This window comes from Mustela nivalis (assembly GCF_964662115.1).
Source record: "Mustela nivalis genome assembly, chromosome: 15".
Lineage (NCBI taxonomy): Eukaryota > Metazoa > Chordata > Mammalia > Carnivora > Mustelidae > Mustela > Mustela nivalis.
In genome coordinates this window covers 4,723,537-4,730,565 of record NC_139034.1, presented here as the reverse complement: position 1 = coordinate 4,730,565, position 7,029 = coordinate 4,723,537, and positions in this window count along the sequence as shown.

The following is a 7,029-nucleotide window of genomic DNA, read 5'->3' as shown; positions in this document are numbered from 1 at the left end:
AAAAACTCACATAGCTCATCCTCTCCTTTCCTTCAAGTTTCCTCCCTCAAATGGCATTTCTCCAGAGAAACCTTTCCTGAACTACCAAGCTAAACTGTTACTGCCATAGCCAGTAATCTATTCCCACTCTTATTTTATTTTTCCGCACAACATCGACCACACCCTGGCTTTTTGCTGCATGTTTATTGATTGACTTCTCTGCTTGTTGCTGGCTCTTGGAGCACAGGTGTTGCCTTATGCCTTGCTCTGGGGTGTAGCCCCTCACCTGACTATCTCCGTGATGATCTGCTCCATGCAGACAGGAACACATCTCCCATGATAGGAGCCTTGGTAATGTTCATTTTTCTCCCCTGTACTTTTTCTCATTTTCTGAAATGTTTTACGAAGAGCGTACATTATTGTTACAACAGCAAAAGTTGAACGAAGTTGTATTGGTTTCCTAGGCCTGCAAGAACAAAGTATCACTCTCACAGACCATTGTCTTCCGGTTCTAGAGGCTGGAAGCCCAAGGTCAAGACAAGCAAGACTGGTCCTTTCTAAGGACCGTGAGGGAGGATCTGGGCCAGGCCTCTCCCCTAGCTTCTGGTGGTTTGCTGGCAGTCTTGGGCGTTCTTTGGCTTGTAGATCCATCACCCCAATCTCCACCTTCATCTTCATGTGGCGTCCTCCTTGGTGCACGTCTGTGTCCAAATCTCCCCTTTTATAGCAATACCAGTCATAGTGGATTTGCTACCCGCATGACCTCACTGTAACTTGATAACATCTGTAAAGGCCCTGTTTCCAGTTAAGGTCACATTCTGAAGTGCCAGAGGTTAGAACTTCATGATATCGTTTTTGGGGGAGAGAGTGCACAATTCAACCTATAGCAGAACTGTTTCCTAAAAACAAGAAAAAACAGATTTCTGAAACTTAAATGTCAGAAATGTGTGGAAACCTAACTGTGAGGGGAGGATACTTCCCTGGAAACAGGACCTCTTAGATAAATTTTTCTTTCAGGTTAATGATTTCACTAATGTCTAAAGCTGCCTGAGGATCTCTCAATCACAGTATTCTGGCTTGTGCCAACAGAACACATCTTTCTATAAGATGCTATTTCCTTTGCTTTAGTTCTCCACCACTGAAACTTTTCTGCATTAAGGGATTGGCCCTGCTTTCTTGGAGCAAAAGGCCTCTTGACTGAGCAGAGAAGAGCCAACCACCTCTCAGAAGGACCCTCCTCTCTCATGGTGGGGAATCCATCTTAGCCACCACTGTCTCCCGGCTCTGCAGTGAGGAAGGGCTTCCCTTGGAAGTGGGGCTTGACCTCATTCATGCTTCTAGAGTGCCTTTTTTTTTTTCTTTAAAGTTTATTTTTGTATTCGTTGGTAAATGAAATGCAACCTCCCTCTGCGCAGAATGGAAGGAATAGTTACTTTTCTTTTTTTTAAATCAGAAAACCTAGAATTTTTCTCCCAGTTGTGCCGTGACTGACATAGCTTAGTCACTTTTACACAGTTCTTTCCTTTTCTCTTTATGTTTGTTTTGTCCTGAGGTAATTCCAGTACATCAGCTTCTGTGGCCCTGTGAGGTTCACATGTGCTTTGCCAGCTCCCTTCGCTGCGGGAGGATAGTGGGGGTTCCTTTTCCTCTTCTCCCCAGCTCTGTTTGCCATTCACACACCACTGACTTTTCCACACCGCCTGCCAGATGAAGTGTAGGTCCACCTGTGAACATCAAAGCCCCTTTCCCACAATCTTTGATCCTGGCCTACAGGGGAATCCTGCCCAGCAAGTAGGGGGTGACACAAACTAGAGAGGGGGAAGAGAAAGCTAAAATGGGAGTTGATGCTAGAACCTGCTGGTAGGCTTTGCAAAATCAGCCCACCAGGTTTTGTGGGGAGCCCACTGAGAGAAGACGTGGGCTGGGAAAGGCATGGAATGAGACCAGAAGTTGTGGGCTAGCACTGCCCGAATACTTTCCCCTCCCTGGTCCCTTAGGACCCAGCGGCTAGACAACCACAGGGCCTAAATCTTCTGGCAAAGTCCTTTGATCAAACATTTCCTCTGTTTTATTCATTTATTCACTGATAACATATTTTCGGCAGCAGCATTAACAAAACATTAATTGCACCTCTCCTGAGTCAAATGTACGCTCAACACTTCACATGAATTATTTCATGTAAGGTTTACAAAAACCTTGTGAAGGAAATAGAGTTGTTCTTCCCACTTTTTTTTCTTTTTTTCAGATGAGGAGCTTCGGAGGCCTGACAGGGATACAGAGGGCAGTGTCCTGGCAGTGTCCTTCCAAGTCGCTCAGCTGAGGGCGTCTCCTGTTGGCTTCACTTGTGAACGCTTGATGAAGTGTCTCGGTTGGTCACAAAGTGCCCCAAAACCACACAAGCCAGACGCAAATCCAGCCCTACTGTGGTCTTCCCAGTATACTAGGAACTACCCAGCGATATAGCCAGATGGGACCCTTAGCAAAGGAAAGCCTCCCCAATGGAAGGCTGTGTTGGCACTTGCCAGAAGCCAGACAAGCCAAAACGCTTTTAGGGGTGGCGGTGTCTTTAAAAGATGCTTTCACTTTCTAGAAAATATATGTATTGTAAATATAAAATATATAAATGTAAAAATACATTCACATCCTCAGATGTCTCCTTTGGAACTGTCAATCAGTGCACATTGACTCTATCCATCTTCAACAGAAGAAAAGCTTGGGTTGGGTGCAGTTCCATTTATTTATTAAGGCAGCAAGTATTGTTTTATAGTACCTCTTAGGTTTCAGATCTGCTTGGGGCCCTCCGGTCCACCCCTGGGCTTTGATGTCCCATGAACTGGAGGCAATTCCCTGCCCTGCTCGTGTCCCTACAACTTGGAGCAGCGGCACCTTCCTCACCTCCGTCAGGTTCAGTGGCATCGAGACACAAGGTGCCTGGCACCTTGTCAGTGCCCAGTGGGCCAAAACTCCCTGAAGGAGCTCCCAGCCTAGAAGACAACCTGACAGCTAATGTCTTCAATTTTACAGCAATCATGCAAGTATATGGAACACAAATGGTATTCATTTATATACCCAATGAGAAAACACGGAATTTTGTAAAAAGCTACCAAATGGAATCTTTTCCTAAGACTTCATTTATATGGTGAAATGACTACTGGTTGGGCTTATCTTTCAAGACTGATCTTTATCAGGTATTGCCTCAAATTGTTTATTATTTTTTACAAACATAGCACATGTTAATTGCCCAAAATTCAGGGAAAAATCAAGGTAAAAGAAGAAAATTTAAGAATTCTCCATGAATCTGTCAGGTAATAGTAAGCCCTGAGTATATTTTAGTGTTCTTCGTTCGTTTTATTTAGCTACACATTTACATGTAAATATATATTAATAAATACATGCAGATAAGGCAGGATGCTGTCACATTTATTTGATAATTTTATTTTCTATAAAACTTTTCATCGACATACGACATCATACAGGAAAGCACGCAAATCTAGTAACCTTTCTTAATGCAATGTATAACAAATAACATATCATTCATGTTTCATAAATCCAGTATTCCACTTTGTGAACATACCCCTTTTCTGGGATTCTTGAGTTGCTTGAGGCCAAACAGCTTTTTAAAATGAATGTCAATTCTTAAGCAGGATTCTTATTTCAAGGTCCTGTACATTAATAAATTTTTAGTGTTGATGGCATGCTAAAATAATAATTTGGGTTAAATAAAATATATTGTTAAAATTAATTTCCCTTTTGTCCTTTTCCTATCGTGGTTAACTAGAAAATATTTAACTGTATATGTGAGTTGTATTATATATATTTTTTGAATAGTGCTATTCTAAAGATATTTTCAACAAAATACTTGAATTAAAATTCCCAAGTTAAAAAGAAGAATGTCAGCAATAAGAAAACAAATGATCCCCATCAAAGCAGAAAATCAATAAATAAACAGAGCATTGAATGACACATTGGATCAGATGGACCTCATAGATATATACAGAAAATTCCACCCTAAAACAACAGAATACTCATTCTTCTCAAGTGCACATGGAATTTTCTCCAGAATAGACCACATACTGGGTCACAAATCAGGACTCAACTGATACCAAAAGACTGAGATTATCCCCTGCATATTCTCAGATCACAGTGCTTTGAAACTGGAGCTCAATCACAAGGAAAAGTTTGGAAGGAACTCAAACACCTGGAAGCTAAAGACCACCTTGCTTAAGAATGCTTGCATTAACTAGCAGATCAAAGAAGAACAGAAACAATTCATGGAAACCAATGAGAATGAAGACACTTCAGTCCAAAACCTATGGGATATAGCAAAGGCGGTCCTAAGGGGGAAATACATAGCCATCCAAGCCTCCCTCAAAAAAATTGAAAAATTCAGAATACACCAGCTGTCTGTACACCTTAAAGAACTGGAGAACCAACAACAAATCAAACTAACTCTACACAAAGAAAGGGAAATAATCAAGATTAGAGCAGAGATCAATGAGGTAGAAACCAGAGATACAGTAGAATGTATCAATGAAACTAGAAGCTGGTTTTTGAAAGAATCAATAAGATTGATAAACCATTGGCCACACTAATCCAAAAGAAAAGAAAGAAAGCTCAAATTAATAAAATTATGAATGAAAAGGGAGAGATCACAACTAACACCAAGGAAGTAGAAACAATCATCAGAAGTTATTATCAACAGTTATATGCCAATAAGCTAAGCAACCTAGATGAAATGGATGCATTCCTGGAAAACTATAAATTCCCAAAATTGAACCAGGAAGAAATTGACAATCTGAATAAATCGATATCTAGTAATGAGATTGAAGCGGTGATCAAAAACCTCCCAAAAAACAAGAGCCCAGGACCTGACGGGTTCCCTGGGGAATTCTACCAAACTTTCAAAGAAGAAATAATACCTATTCTCCTGAAGCTGTTTCAAAAAATTGAAGCAGAAGGAAAACTTCCAGACTCTTTCTATGAAGCCAGTATTACCCTGATCCCCAAACCAAGCAAAGACCCCACCAAAAAGGAGAATTTCAGACCAATATCACTGATGAATATGGAAGCTAAGATTCTCAACAAGATCCTAGCAAACAAGATCCAACAGCACATTAATAAGATTATCCACCATGACCAGGTGGGATTCATCCCTGGGTTACAAGGATGGTTCAACATTCGCAAATCAATCAATGTGATAGAACAAATCAATAAGAGAAGAGAGAAGAACCACATGGTCCTCTCAATTGATGCAGTAAAAGCATTGGACAAAATCCAGCATCTGTTTCTGATTAAAACGCTTCAAAGTATAGGAATAGAGGGAACGTTACTGAACTTCATAAAATCTATTTATGAAGGACCCACAGCAAGTATCATTCTCAATGGGAAAAAGCTCGCAGCCTTCCCATTGAGATCAGGAACATGACAAGGATGTCCACTCTCACCACTCTTGTTCAACATAGTATTCGAAGTCCTAGCAACAGAAATCAGACAACAAAGAGAAATAAAAGATATCCAAATTGGCAATGAAGAAGTCAAACTCTCTCTCTTCGCAGATGACATGATTCTTTATATGGAAAACCCAAAAGACTCCACCCCCAAACTACTAGAACTCATACAGCAATTCGGTAATGTGGCAGGATACAAAGTCAATGTACAGAAATCAGTGGCTTTTTTATACACTAATAATGAAAATACAGAAAGGGAAATTAGAGAATTGATTCCATTTACTATAGCACCAAGAACCACAAGATACCTGGGAATAAACCTAACCAAAGAGGTAAAGGATCTCTACTCGAGGAACTACAGAACTCTCATGGAAGAAATTGAAGAAGACACGAAAAGATGGAAGACCATTCCATGCTCTCGGATTAGAAGAATAAACATTGTTAAAATGCCTATACTGCCTAGAGCTAGATAGTATAGACAGCAATCTACTTTTAATGTTATTCCGATCAAAATTCCACCAGTATTTTTCAAAGAGCTGGAGCAAATAGTCCTAAAATTTGTATGGAATCAGAAGAGACCCCGAATTGCTAAGGAAATGTTGAAAAACAAAAATAAAACTGGTGGCATCACGTTACCTGATTTCAAGCTTTACTACAAAGCTGTGATCACCAAGACAGCATGGTACTAGCATGAAAACAGACACATAGACCAGTGGAACAGAGTAGAGAGCCCAGATATGGACCCTCAACCCTATGGTCAAATAATCTTCGACAAAGCAGGAAAAAATATACAGTGGAAAAAAGACAGTCTCTTCAATAAATGGTGCTGGGAAAATTGGACAGCTATATGTAGAAGAATGAAACTCGACCATTCTCTTACACTGTACACAAAGATAAACTCAAAATGGATAAAAGACCTCAATGTGAGACAGGAATCCATCAGAATCCTAGAGGAGAACAAAGGTAGTAACCTCTTCTGTATCAGCCACAGCAACTTCTTTCAAGATATGTCTCCAAAGGCAAAGGAAACAAAAGTGAAAATGAACTTTTGGGACTTCATCAAGATCAAAAGCTTCTGCACAGCAAAGGAAACAATCAACAAAACAAAGAGGCAACCCACGGAATGGGAGAAGATATTTGCTAATGACAGTACAGACAAAAGGTTGATATCGAGGATCTATAAAGAACTCCTCAAATTCAACAGACACAAAACAGGTAATCATATAAAAAAATGGGCAGAGGATATGAACAGACACTTCTCCAATGAAGATATACAAATGGTTATCAGACACATGAAAAAATGTTCATCATCACTAGCCATCAGGGAGATTCAAATTAAAACCACATTGAGATACCACCTTACACCAGTTAGAATGGCCAAAATTAGCAAGACAGGAAACAACGTGTGTCGGAGAGGATGTGGAGAAAGGGGAACCCTCTTACACTGTTGATGGCAATGCAAGTGGGTGCAGCCACTTTGGAGAACAGTGTGGAGATTCCTCAAGTAATTAAAAATAGAGCTTCCGTATGACCCTGCAATTGCACTACTAGGTATTTACCCCAAAGATACAGATGTAGTGAAAAGAAGGGCCATCTGTACCCC